The sequence below is a fragment of the Leptidea sinapis genome, chromosome 26 (genome assembly GCF_905404315.1).
Source record: "Leptidea sinapis chromosome 26, ilLepSina1.1, whole genome shotgun sequence".
Taxonomy (NCBI): Eukaryota; Metazoa; Arthropoda; class Insecta; order Lepidoptera; family Pieridae; genus Leptidea; species Leptidea sinapis.
In genome coordinates this window covers 668,950-684,439 of record NC_066290.1, presented here as the reverse complement: position 1 = coordinate 684,439, position 15,490 = coordinate 668,950, and the positions used below count along the sequence as shown (strand labels likewise).

Sequence of the window (15,490 nt, the reverse complement as noted above, 5' to 3'; positions counted from 1 at the left end):
GTACTACGCTATATAAGTAACTATAGGTTTTTTAAATTCCCACGGAAACACTTTAATTTTTCAGAATGAAAATTATCTAAGATGTTAACGGGCAATTTAAGGTATCAACTTGTCAAATTTTACAAAATTAGGTGCTTAAGTTGATGTATACTAAGCTAAATATGAAACTATACATTTTTAAAGTTCCCGCGGGAAATCGTTAATTTTACAGGATGAAAGGTATCCAAGAATTGGCAATATAAGGTATCAGCATGCATTTTTTTTTAATTATGTGCATAAGTTATTGTGCACTAAGCAATATAAGTAATTTAGTTTTTTAACTATCCCACGGGAACACTTTAACTTTCTGGGATGAAATGCATTTAAAGTCTTGACCGGCAATATAAGGTATCAATATGCCAAAATTTATTCAATTATGTGCATAAGTTGTTGTGTACTACGCTATATAAGTAACTATAGGTTTTTAACTTTCTCACGGGAACACTTTAATTTTCCGGGATGAAAAGTATCTAAGATATTGACCGGCAATATAAGGTATCAACATGCCAAATTTTGTGTTGTGCACTACGCTTTATAAGTAAATATAGGTTTTTGACTTCCCCACGGGAACTCTTTAATTTTCCGGGATGAAAAGTATCTAAGATGTTGACCGTGGATGTAAGGTATCATCATGCAAAATTTCAATTAAATCGGTCCAATAGCTTCAGAGCTAGCCCGTACAAACAGACAAACAGACAGAGAAACAATAAATCAAAAAAAATCGGGACTTGTTCTATTTCCTTTCTTACATACCCCTGACTCGGTTTTGATCATTTTTTTCTTTGTACAGAAATTTGATCTCTACCTACAGCTTTATTGTAAGTATAAATATAGATAACACTGAAGGTTTTATCAGTTTACAATTACCAGTAGTCAGTGTATTAATAATTGTTTATCTATTTTTTTTTGACAGTTCAATGTTTTTCAATTGGTTCGTATACTGCACACTTTTTTATCAGGACATCATATCATGTATATTTTTGCATAATGATGATGATGATGTACTCCCAGACGTATCCGTCGACAGCGACACCCTTAGCTCGTCTTCGTTTGGGCTCTTGCATGAGCGCGAGCATGACTCGCAAAACCAAATTTTGTTTTGAAGGTCGGTTTTGTAGGAGGGCTTGGGTCGAGTTTTTCGGATCAGGCATTTGGCGTCAAGGTCTTCAAGACGGGAACGCTCAAAGTTCTCTATACCCGTGTTGACAGCAGTTCGCCACTCCGACCTCTGCGTTGCAAGCTCCTCCCATGACTCACTAGACATGCCAATAGCAGTCAAGTGGCGTTTTAAGATATCCCTGTAACGAAGAAACTGTCCTCCAGGCTTTCGTTTACCTGAGCTAAGCTTAGAGTAGAATACCTTTTTTGGTAATCTGGAAGACTAATGCGTACAAGGTGTCCACACCAGCGTAGTTGGCCTTTCATTAGCATACACTCCATTCCAGCGAGCTTAGCTCGACGTAGAACCTCCGAGTTTGGCACACGATCCTGCCATCTCACCCGAAGAATCGCCCGAAGACACTTACTTCATGTGGAAGGTATCAAGGCGTCTGATATCTCCCTTGTAAAGACACCAGGTCTCCGAGGCATAGAGCAACAATGGTAAGATTATGGTCCTGTAGACAGCGAGTTTTGTGTGGAGTTTCAGGTCATGTGATTTCCAAACGCGTCGGTTAAGACCACCGAAAGCTGCAGCTGCTTTGGCGACTCGCGCAGAGATCTCAGACTCTAGACGATTATCACTGCGCAAAATAGTTCCAAGGTACCGGAAGGTACCTACTTCTGGCAGTGGTGTTCCTCGTAGGTAAACAACACCATCGTCCGCAGATTTACATTTCGCAGGATGTTTTAGAATCTGGGTCTTAGAAGCACTGATTACTAAGCCGAATTTACGATAGGACTCATCTAATTTGTCCAAAAAACTCTGTAGGTCGTTCAAACTGTCAGCCATAAGGCAGACATCGTCGGCATACAGAATATCTATTACTGAAACAGAGTCTATTTTGCGTTTTGCTCTGAGACGTGCGAGGTCGAAAACGCTTTTGTCCATGCGGACATTTATGGTAATCTTGTCATTACAGCTTTTAAGAGCGTCATTCATTACTGCAGCGAAGCAGATAGCGAAAAGGGTCGGAGCTATTACACAGCCTTGCTGACACCGCTAGTGACCGGGAACTGGTCTGTAAAGTTGTTTTCGTGACGAACACGGGCTGTCATGCCTTCGTGGAACTGGCGCACTAAATTGACGAACTTTGCAGGACAGCCACATTTTTCTAGAACAATCCAGAGGGGGGTCCTAGAAACACGGTCAAAGGCCTTTTCCAGGTCCACAAAACATAAATAGAGGTCGCGGTGTTGTTCAAAACTTTTTTCTTGAAGTTGCTTGACTACAAAGATGGCATCAACCGTACCTCTTTTAGGTCTAAACCCGCACTGGGTCTCCGGAAGGAAGCATTCAGCTAAATTACTAAGGCGACTATTGATGATGTACGCCAGAATTTTGCCAGCTGTGGAAAGCAATGCAATGCCTCTAAACGAGCCACAATCGGAGAGGTCCCCTTTGCCTTTATATAGCTTGCTAATAGAAGCATCCTTCCAGTCCTGTGGAACCATCTCAACATCCCAAATTAGTTTGATAAGTTCAAAAAGTCTGGACCTGATACTCGGTCCACCATATTTGAAAATTTCAGAAGACAGACTGTCCGAACCAGGTGATTTACCATTTTTTAAACGGTTGATCGCAGTAACGAACTCGGCGTACGAAGGCGGGTCATCCAAGCCCGAAGCAGATGGCAAGCTCTCAAGTGAATTAATGTAAGACAGATCTGCTCCTTGACTACCGGGATTGAGCACTTCATTAAAATGTTCAGCCCAACGAAGAAGAACCTCATTTGGATCTCAACTCAACTTCTTAGCTTTATCTCGCGAGTAAACAGGGGCAGTCCTTTTAGCGCGGGGTCCGTAAACGGATTTTAGCTCTTCGAAAAATTTTGCTGTTTGGCTAGTGTCAACTAACCATTGTAGTTCTTCGGCTTTACGGCGCCACCAACTATCCTCTTGTTCTCGGATCTTTGCTTTAAGATCCTGCTGAAGAGACTTGCGCTGCCCTGCACTGATGACTCCTCTTAGAGCGAGACGATAGTTTTCAACAAGCTGCCGTATTTCCACATCAGAATCATCGAACCAGTCTTGATGTTTTTTATGTGGTGTGCCAATAACTCGCTGAGAAACACCATAGAGAGCCGTGGAATATGTACGCCACCTGGCATCCACTGAGGTAATATCATCAGTGCTGGGCATTGCTGCCTCAAATTCCGCATCTAGCTCACGACACAGTCCCTCATCACGCACCAAACGCGCACAAGCAAGTCGAGCTGGAATCCTGTGTTCTGCTCTACGCGGAGACTTGTAGTAAAGCTTCATCCTGGATCTAATAAGACGATGGTCAGTCCAGCCTTGGGCACCACGCATTGCTCTTGTAATAAGTACATCTCTCAGGTCTCGCCGGCGTACAATGATGTAATCAAGAAGATGCCAGTGCCCAGAGCGTGGGTGCATCCAAGATGTCTTGTATTTATCGGGTAGCCTGAAGAATGTGTTTGTTATGCTGAGGTTGAATTCGGAGCATAACGTCAGGAGAGCAACACCGTTGGTGTTGCACTTACCTACTCCATGTCTCCCCAGTACGTTCTTCCAGGCGATATATTCTGTGCCAACACGCGCATTAAAGTCACCCAGCAGAATCAACTTGTCACAATCTGGAATCCCCAGCAAAACATCACGCAGATTCTCATAAAATTGAAGTTTGTCCTCATCAGGTGTTGTCATAGTAGGCGCATATACGCTTACAAGATGTAGGTATTTCCTGGGAGCCATGTGGAGTCGTAGTGTCATGAGCCTGTCATTGATCCCTTTTGGAGGCTCCACTAGCGATCTAGCGATGTTGTTTCGGATCGCAAATCCAACACCATTTGCGGCTCGTTCATTTGCAGGTTTACCCTCCCAGTAATATCCACCCAATTCCTCACAGAGCTCACCGCTATCCGCTAAATGGACATAATATTACGTAGGTCACACTAAAAGTTTTGCGTAACTTAAAAAAACAACATGTTACAACCAAAATATTATGTATATTTCATTACACAATACTCTCCTTTACATTTAAATCATTTTTTCATGTGATCGAACAATTTTTTAAAACGGGGGGACCACAGATCTGATGGCACATTTTCTACGTGCTGATTGAACGCTATCACTGCCTCTTCGGAATCGGTAAAAGTGAAACCTCTCATCAAATCTTCGATTTTGGGGAAAATACAGAAATCACAGGGTGGGGATGCACCCATCCCGAGTTGTTCTTTTTCGGAAGCTAAAATGACTTAGTTTTGTTGGCCGTGTGTGAAGAAACAACGAAGAACGCGGCTTTTTGGTCGTCTTTCATGAACTTTTATTAACACCCTGGGTAAACAAATGGAATATATAGAATACAACTCGGCATTATCACTCACACTACTTGAAGATCAAAAGATCTTCAAGTAGAATTATAAAGATGGGACCCGCAGCTGAGAAAAAAATGCGATAATTTTTTTAAAAGGCATAAATGGCATTTATTTTTTCAAAATTGATTCCTTTCGAATTCTTCCTGATGTCATTTCTAATATACTAGATACTTCTACCACTTCGGAAAATAAAAGGCGCTCTGAGAGAGAAGAAGCAGCGCAAGAAACTCTCCCAGTATTTTTTTTTTGCGCTCTTTACAATAAAAATATGCAATGTTGTACAGTCATTTCTATCGCTATAGAATAATCATAATTTAGTCCCAGGCCGTCCGATCATTTAGATATTCAGCTGTGGAGTAGTAAGATTTACGACAGAGCCATGTTTTAATAAAACATTTAAATTTATTTATAGAGAATGCCTGAACAGTGGCTGGGACTTTATTATAAAAGTGTATACATTTACCCTTAAATCAAGCCTGCTACAATTAGTTACAAGCAATCCTTTTTTTCTAGTGTTATAATTATGAAAATCACTATTAAGAGCAAAAAGGTAACGATTTTTGTGAACGTATATTTAATTTTCATAAATGTACTGACAATGAACAGTCATAATATATATTTATTTAAATTTTTCTTTGAGAGACTGTCTTTTACCAAGCTGATATATAGCACGAACAGCTCTCTTTTGCAGAGTCAGCAGCATGATTCCACGGTTAAATACCGTACGTCATGACGCTGTGAGAATAATTGAAGTACACTTATGTAGCGGTTGCAACATTCGTGTACTATCTAATCTTTCTAAAGGCATATGCCGCAGCGCTGAGTCTATCTGCTGAAGCTTTTTATCTAACGTGATACCCAAGAATACCGTAGTGACCACAAGTTCCAATGTCTGGTTATTTTTAAGTAAGTTGGTTTGTACCTCTACTGTATTTGGTGTAATGAACCGTTAACTTTGTTTTTTTACTGTTTAAGTGCAGATTATTCGTCTCAAACCAACGCACTATCTTTGAGAGTGCATTGTTTACCTCGTCATCAATATCTGCACGTGGCTTCACTTTAAAATAAGTGAAGTATCATCAGCAAACAATACAATCTCATACCTATCATCTACCACAAACGGTAGATCGTTAATATATATAAGAAACAAGAAAGAACCGAGAATAGAACCCTGCCGAACACTTATTCCCACAGGTTTACCCGAAGACCGTTTGCCATTTACATCGACTATCTGAACTCCTTCGCTTAAATATGATTTTAACAGATTTAGGGCTCTACTTTTACTCCATAATGCTTTAGTTTTCGGAGTAAAGTTTCATACTGGACGCAGTCAAATGCTTTGGACCATTCACAATAAATGCGCAATGCATCCTGTGACTCTTACCATTAATTTTTGATAAGCCCCTTGTGAAAATAAATTGATTTTTGTTCTATAATTTACAAATATGCATTTATAGCTCCTGAAGCAATATGTTTTCAAAGATTTTACTAAAAACAAGCAGCACTGAAATAGGCCTGAAACTAGCAGGGTCAAAAGAAGTGCCCGATTTAAACAAAGGTATAACCTTGCTGTATTTCATGAGGTCAGGATGGAGGAGAGACACACCCTCATCTATGCATTCGTTAAATATTATTGCTAATTCAGGTGCTATAATGTCAAGTATGTATTTTACAATAAATACGAATGGCCCCACAGGTCCTTTGTATTTTTTAGGTTAATTAATTTGAAGATTTTTATTATATCGCTACCTTTAACATTCTTAAATTTCAAATCAATGGAAGATTCTGGTACGTGTAATTTAAGCATATTATGTGCTGCTTTTGGTGAAGAGTTAAGGGGTTTGGTCGTGATAATCGGGATTTTGGAGAAGTATTTATCAAATTCATTTACAATTTCTATTTCTGAATTTATAACGCGTTCATTAATATTTAAACACATAGAGGTGTTACGGCAATCTGCAATGAAACGTGTCTTCGCTTCATGACAAACTACTTTAAAGAGCTTGGAGTATTTTTACACGTATTTTAAATTCTTCCTTATTATTGTAATGTTCCTCATAAAGAAGTTCATATAAACGTTTACAACTTTTGTGGATACCCATTATTGCCCAATCATTAAAACAATGACTGTTGTTTACTGTTACCGTTACTGGAGTAAAAATCGAATGAAAGAAGAAAGAAGGAATTGAAGGCTAAGTTATAGTGAAAATTTGCAATTTCACAACAAGGTAAAAATGGTGTGGTATTTACAAAATTATTTCTAAGCCTCTCAAGACGGCTACCAGTAACTGGTATAGTCGTCACCTTTTTTGGCCTGACATTGTCCAATCTTGTATTAACTTTTATAAGTTGCCCACTATGGTCGGACTGAAGATTATTAATTATAAGTTTACTAGTAATAGTAACATTTGTAAAAATATTATCTTAACAGGTTGCTGTTGTAGAAGTGATTCTAGTAGGTTCCCAAATACATTGAACAAATTAAAAAGTTTAAATAAATTTTTAATGTTAGTACAATTGACAAAAGGTTCAAATAACTTTATATTAAAATCTCCACACACTATGACTGACTTGCCGATTTTGCTAAATTTTGATAGTACCTCTTCCATTCTATGTTGGAATTGTTCATATGATGCAGTTGGGCGGTAGACAATTACAATAATAAATTGCTCTAGTTCTAACCAACTAGTTTTAACAACGCTTCTTGCCTGCCTCACTTTTGTTCGCCTGTTCTCATTTTAGCATCTGTGAGCACCATTCCACGCGAGCCCGCTTCTGCTCCACTGTCAGTTCATGAGGGATCCAACGACAACAAAATATCTGAACTTTCAATTCTTCGTGTAAAATTTTCTGAATTTGGCTCACACCAATCCCCAATAGTCCTCGAATTGTCTCATAGGTAATCCGCCGGTTTTCTGCAATTAGCCGCTTAACAGTAGCCACATTATTTTCGATGACGGTAGTTGAAGGCCGCCCTTCACGAAATTCGTCATGTAAAGAAACCCGACCTCTCTCAAATTCAGCAAACCATCGCCTCACGCTGCTCAAGCAAGGTGCTTCTCGTCTCCAAAAGCATTTTGAAGACGAGCGGCACAGTCTTGCAGAGAGAGAGAGAACTTTTAAAATCATAAAAATCATCGCTCTAAAATCTTTTCGACCTAATTCCATTTACGTAGAACTTTGATGTGTGATAAAAAACAATTGATAAATGATTTCCCACCAATTGTTTATTTATTACTAAGAAGGTTTGCTACGTTCCAATTAGCTAGAAGTGCAAAACTTTTAGTGTGACTCATGTATATACAACGTTGGTGCATGTAGTGGTAATCTGATAAAACTAAATTATAAATAATAATTATTAATGTATATCGCATGACATCACATGACACATTGCAGATAAAGCGACGTTTCATCAAAATGTTCTCTTTATTCAAATACTTTTGTTGAAAATGTGCGAATATTTACAGAGCTGAAGTAATATAAATCTTTATATTGTGTTCGCACAATGCTTAGCTACACCATTCTTCGAACAAATAATTTATTGTAGTAATATGAAACATTTATATATTTGTAGGTTTGTGGTTATTCCATGGCATTGTTTGGTGAATAGGTATGTTGAATAGGTTGTGTTCAAAATTAGTTCACCAGCAATAATATCTATGTAATAATTTTTGTATTAATAATTTCTTAATGTTAGCAGAGCACTTTATTTTATGGCTACATATTAAATAAGACTGGGCTGTAACGGTCGGTTATGCAACTAAAGCTCATTCATATAACCAAAGAGGATGTAAATACTACTTAATAAGAGGTGGGACTGCCTAAGTGAAAATTGAAATTTAGTTTAGTTTGAAATATTAATTACAATTGGGCGACGAAGTATAATCCGTCTAAGTTTGAAAGCGAATAGTTGCCTTAAACGTAGTGCATTTCGGCTATCTCCGTTTTTTACAAGATTATAGCCGCCATCTGTCAATATATCAATGACAGCACGTTTCATACAATCGAGTGAATCGCTTTTTAAAATAAAGATATACATACCATCAATACATGAAAGAGGAATAATATCGCGATTCCAAAAACGGGACTCAGTAAAATTCAAAATTTATTTGTTTGTCTCAGTCTTTAATAAAATTCCAAATAATATCACGTCATGTCTAACGCCTTCTAATTAAAAAAAAAGTTATAAAGAATTGCCTTATTCAAAAAGCCGGATAATTATAAAATTATATAGTATTGTATACTATAAAAAAGTATGGAAAATAGATGCTCCTGGTCTACCTGATAATAATTCTTCTTAATATTAAAATTGTATAATCTTATGAATGTAACATGAATAGTATATATTCTTTTGGTTTATATAGAATCCACTGTTATTGCATTATATAGAATCATTTGTGGGCTCGCTTTGTGAGCATTAATTTTATATTTTTTAGTTATCATACGTAGGTATGCTATGACATTGTTCGTCATGCTTCCTGATTGGCATTGCTTGTGGCCGCTTCGTGTGCCTGGTCGTCTCCTTCCCTCAAATATGTGCGAAGGGAACGACGGCTGGTCCATGCGTCAACTCGTGAACGGGTACTGCTTGTGGTGCCAGGTCGACTTGCACTGTATTTGTTGGATGCAATTACTAATTGTGACAGTAATCACGACCATCATGTTCACGAAGCATCCTTACACAAACAATAAATTAAAGCTCTAAAGGTTGATGCATCCAATATACGATAATTTATACATTTAATTTTTTATTACTTTCATGAAATAATTTATATTATTTAAACACGACTCATATATTGGATGCAGCACCTTAATAATTTGTGATGTATGTTTCAGCCATTGTAAAATATTCAATTAGATTTAAAATAGAGGCCGTTGAGTTTCTTATAATATGTTCTTCTCACGAGGTCTAAGCAAATGCCGTACGGGACACAACACAAGGAGCCAGCATCTGGGAGCATGAATCTGTAACGGTAATAACGCTAATTCGTTAGGGATGCTCCCCGCAACGACAGGATAAGAAACGTAATGTGCCCTCTAAAACTCCCCGTGACGTTTTCATATCTCGCATCGCTTTTAACAAGAAACCTGACAGCTGATTTGTACCAGGCTCTCATAAGTTTGTTGAAATTCTTATCGAGAAAAAGTCAGAGCTATCAGCAATGTTGAATGGGAACAAATATTTCACGACGCGGTCGCTCTGAGTTTCAACTCACTGACTCTATCTGCTCTGAGATTTATTTAATATTTAATTTCCAAGGTTCCTCATCGCGTTGCGATAAATGTCAGTGATAAAGCGACCTAACTAGCAAATAATATTTTTTATATGAGACTGGTTTTGAATGTAATATGATATTATTATAAAAAAAATCACAATAATAGTAAGCTAGAAAATAATATGCTATTTAGTATTACAGCATATTTATGTTCTATTTTAGGATTTAAGTACCTACCAAAATAAGAAAATATTATGACATTAGTCTTCCAATTCTACGTGGGATACTTCAAGCTATATTATGATATATTGAGAAGGTTCTTTGTATCTTTTTCTGATGTGAAATAGTTATATGCCTAAATTATTGTATGTCAATTTGAAAGGCATCGAGAGTGAAATGACTGGCCTAATAAAACATAACCCCTTATGTATCAAAGAGACGAGCCCGATTGTGATGTCACTCACAAATTTTGGTTTCAATCCAAACTCGTGAGCAGCGCTACACTGTAAGTGGCAGGGCGTATCAATTACCATCAAGTGTACATCTTGCTCGTCTGGTTGCTTTTTCTCATAAAAAATAAACTTAATACAGTTTTCTCATTGCTTTTGTTTTTCCTTACTATAGCACTATATACATATTATAAAAATGTAAACTTTTTAAATACTTAAAAAAAATAATTTTCAAGAAGCGAAGTCCAGTGAATGGGTTCTAATTATTGGTTATGGGAATGATATGTTCAAAATTATTAACACTACTAGAAATACCCTAAAATTTATATTGGTGAACTTTAAAGACTTTCAAACATAATCTACTTCTGTAAGATATTATTCTTCCACATTTGTAATATGTCAATTATTGTTTATGTAGTAATATCGTTCAAATTCCCAATTTTGTTACAACTTTGTAAATCTACTTTATGAAGACGTCATAAACACTAGTGACATTTAAATAATAACTGACAGAACTTATCAAACATTTGAAGTGATCACTTATGATAACGTTTTAAAAAAACAAACAATATATTTAATGCAACTCTCTTACTTCAAATGATGTGCTAGACGCGATATAAAATAGTTACGAAAACTGCAATATTTACGATAAGAACTATCTTACATCAGCTCTTTCCCCCACCTGAACGTAATATCCCGGGAACACGAGTTCTACTTCAATTTAGTTGGAAGATATCGGCGACACAGCTGTATTAGAGCTTACCTGAAACAAATATTACAAGGTAACTTCACATTTACATACGACTGTTGTAAATATTTAATTATATTAAACATTCAAAAAACAGAATATATTCTTTAATAATATATTATTTAGTGGGAGACTTTGAAACATTAATTGTTTAACTCATTTATGCGTTATCATTCCAGATTCTAGATAGACTGAGACAGCTGCGAAAAGATCGAAAAAAATTGAGGTTGAAAACTAATCTCTATTTTGAGCAATACACGCACACTAACACAAAGTGACATACTTATCGCGATTGTAAGATGTAGCTTCTCCCGCACACTAAAGTTATAAACCTGGCCTGTTTTCATCGGTTGTCTAGCAGCAAGAGGCTCTATCTTGAAGTATAAATTTCTCAAAATTAATTGTTTTATTACGGGAGCTCGCTGGAGCTCCTTGGAGGAGGTCTTCACCCGCGGAGACGGTTACAAACCTTGATAACTAAAATTAGGATATGAATATCAGTAGGTATTTTGTGTTTTGAAAGAAATAAATAATGGCATTATTATTATAATTACTAAAACGGCTATGGGATTCATCGCCATTTGAGGCTATTTGTACTATTGGTACATTATTAGAGATGATTCCTACCACCACTTAACTAAATAATTGGGATAAAACGCGTAACTGAGTAAACAAAATTAACTTCATGACGTGTGCAATATCCCCAATGCTCTAAATTGAAATAAACTTAATCGGCATCAACTCTTATCATCGGCTATCTAAACTTAATCTCAACGATGAAATATAGTCTGATGATGAAATACAATCAACTACTGTGTTGTGAACTCTTGCTTATTCGCTAATAATTGACAAATCAAGATATTGGCCGACAATATTTCTACAAAATTACCATTACACATCGGGCACACCAAAAGTCTTGCACTTCTAGCTATTTGGAACTATTTGAATTTCGAATGTTATATTTTTTGAAACGTTGCAACCTTCTTAGTAATAAAAAGAAACAATTGGCGGGAAATCTTTTGTCAATTGTTTTTTATCACAAATCCAAGTTCTACGTACGCAACGAAAATGGAATTAAGTCGAAAAGATTTTAGAGCGACGATTTTTTATGATTTTAAAACTTCTCTCTCTCCGCAAAACTGTGCCGCTCGTCTTCAAAATACTTTTGGGAGAGAAGCACGTTGCTTGAGCATCGTGAGGCGATGGTTTGCTGAATTTGAGAGAGGTCGGGTTTCTTTACATGACGAATTTCGTGAAGGGCGGCCTTCAACTGCTGTCACCGAAAATAATGTGGCTACTGTAAAGCGGTTAATTGAAGAAAACCCGCAGATTAACTATGAGACAATTTGAGGACTATTGGGGATTGGTATGAGTCAAATTCAGAAAATTTTAAACGAAGAACTGAAAGTTCGGAAACTTTGTTGTCGTTGGATCCCTCATGAACTGACAGCGGAGCAGAAGCGAGCTCCCGTGGAATGGTGCTCACAGATGCTTATGAAGTACGACCACGGATATTCTAATGCTGTTTATGACATTGTCACGGGAGAAGAAACGTCGCTTTATTGTATTGAACTTAAAAAAAAAATCAATCTTGTGAATGGGTGTTTGAAAATGAGAACAGGCCAACAAAAGTGAGGCAGGCGAGAAACCTTGGTAAAAAAATTATTGCAATTTTTTTCTCAGCTACGGGGTCCCATCTGCACAATTCCACTTGAAGATCAAAAGAGTGTTAATTCCGAGTGGTATTCTACCATTTGTTTACCCAGGGTGTTAAAAAAAGTTGGCTAAAGACGACCAAAAATCCGCATTCTCCTACATCATGACAACGCTTCTTCACAGACGGCCAGCAAAACTAAGTAATTCTTACCTTCCGAAAAAGTACAACTCGTCACCCATCTGCATATAGCCCCGACCTGGCACCCTGTGATTTCTGTATTTTTCTGTTTACTAAAACGGATCTACTCACATTAAAATATTTAAAAGCTTTAAGAAGTATTGTTAGTAATGATCATTAATAAATGGGTGATACAAGCGCTTATCTCTGTATTCATAAAAAGAAACAAATAACTAATTTTGCTTCGTATATTATAACGACGCTACCAATAATATTTTTAATAACGACGTGCCAAATACAGAAAGCAAAATTTCCTGAAAATTCGTTTATTAAAAACTAAGCAAGCATTCTGCAAAACATGAATTTGTAAAAATATTTGTGGCACGCGCGTCAGCGAGGGCATAGATGTTGAATATTTATGAACAATGCTGGAGCGATGCCGACGCAATTCGGGAGCGATGCTATCCCTGCTATGTCAACAGAACAGAATGCGAAGCAGGTTCAATGTAGCACGGTACAGCTGTACGAAACAATAAAGTAAATAAATATCTTCCATTCCGAAGCAACAAGGAACAATACCACACTCATGATAAAAATATACTTTACAAAATTTTAAAGGCAATGCAAATATATAGTTATACTAGCTTTTACTATCTACAGAACAACGTCTGTCGGGGACAGACGTTGTTCTGTAGATAGTAAAATACAACTGTTTTATATTTCAAAACATCAAAAATTATTTCGTAAATATGCTCCCTGTTGTTAGAATGAAATTGTTTCACAGCGGAACTGTCAAACCGTGCGTCACTAAATTCTCTCATAGAAAATATGTCCATACAAAACAAATATTGAAAATAAAAATATTTATGGGTCCCAAATCGAAATAAAAACTACCCTATCTCTCAAGTTGGACCAAACTGCACTCCATGAAGTAATCACCATTAAAATCCGTTCATTAGTTTAGGAGTCCATTGAGGACAAATATTGTGACACGAGATTTATATATATTAAGAATATGATAAGTGTGCAAAGTTTCAAATGAATTCGACATTTTAAAGGAGTCGAAAATTACGTTCTAAGATTCCTCTACATACAAAGTAAGACAATGTATTCAAATAATTTTTGTCATCGGTGTGTGTGTGATAAGTGTACAAACTTTCAGTTCAATCCGACGTTGTAAAATTGCTCAAAATTACGTACAAAGATACCGTCACATAGATGCGTGCCAATAAAAATTACATTTTTAGGGTAACTGTAAAAGTGTGAAGGATATATACAATATTTTCTTTAAAGACTTCTAAAATTTCACTTCTGTGATTAATCATCAAATTAAATTTGTAAACAAAATTTATGAACGATGCGGGACTCGAATCTGCGATCTCTCGCGTTCCGTCTGGACGCTCTTACCAATTGAGCCGCAGTAGATGGAGTGTTGAACACAATCTGAAAGCAATGATGTTCTTATGTATTTTGGTATTAGTATTAATTTTGGTTACAAATTTAATTTGTGTAAAGTATCTAGTCATAATTCAGGCTATATAGAATTGATTGAAGTAGTACAGGCGTGGCTTGACGTGATGATAACTATAGTCATATACGACTTTCATTCCAAGTTCACCCCCCCCCCCTTAAAGTTGAAAATAAAAATAGTTTTTAACTTTTGCTTACTTTTTAAATAAACGAATTTTAATATAACTTCGGATTTCGGATCTTCTTCTTCGGATCGGTTTATTACATAATATTTAAGATCAGTTTTTCAGTTCGGCTTAATTTTGTATGAGTATTGATAGCGATTCTTAATATTTATAAATACAGCCTGTTATATGTATTATAAATTCTACATTCTAATATCTTCTGTAGTAATAATGTTGTAATGACATCAAAGAATTTGTCGCAAAGGAATCGTAATATTTGCTTCGAACGAACTCTCTTCAACTCTGACATTAAACATCTTAAGATGTGAGTATGTGTACCAGGCCGAGCAGCGCTCACGACATCAAACGAAACTTGGCAAATATTAGGAGTTCTTCTATTTAACATTTGTGACCTTCACCGAAATTATTTGACATACCTTAAGTATTTAGTATGTGTGTCTTGTGATGACGGCCTACGCCTTTTCCTCGCCTTTGCCTTTCCCAGGAAATCATTTATAGAAAAGTAATATTGAAGTGTCCACCGACAAAGGTACTACGGTGTTCTTCCATTATCAACTATTACAATGTTAGCTGAGCACTGATGTCATTGAGTGGCTGTCGTATCGTTACTAATACAAACACAAGTGGAATGTCAATTATGTTAAATATAATATCCTCTACAAAATATTTTCTGAAATATCTTAGATTGACAGACACCGCACCTTTACATTGTTTTCAAACACATAAAGAGAACATGAATACATACATTAGATTGCTTGCAATTAAATAAACTATGAAGTTTTGGTTTAAATTCATTTCCCAAGTCTTTCGACAGTCTTAGACTAGCTGTTCGGTGCTCCCTCCATCATAATTGTAGTAATTATAGTCACAATCACTTATACTCAGTTACCGGAAGCTGTAGTCAGATATGAGTCACTAACACGATCAAGATATTAAAATAAATAACACACGTTCAGGTCGGACTTCTTTTTCGGAGTGCGTCAAAGAACCAGCACGTAATATTAAAGCCCTACACATTAGTATATAATATTATATCGGTGAACATTCATG

The 15,490-nt window shown here is 36.5% G+C and overlaps 1 protein-coding gene across 4 annotated transcripts in view; it reads right to left on the bottom strand.

Moving 5' to 3' along the window:
* The window catches only part of LOC126972317 (complexin), a 207,026-nt gene that overhangs the window by 132,316 nt on the left and 59,220 nt on the right, over positions 1–15,490 (bottom strand). The window contains exon 3 of one of the 4 annotated variants that reach the window (XM_050818986.1): positions 14,193–14,228. The exons of 2 other annotated variants lie outside the window; for them this stretch is intronic. The gene's annotated coding sequence lies outside the window, so the exon portion shown is untranslated. Of the gene's footprint in view, positions 1–10,885; positions 10,967–14,192; positions 14,229–15,490 lie in introns of all 4 variants that reach the window. One more of the 4 variants, XM_050818987.1, reaches the window with a different exon arrangement.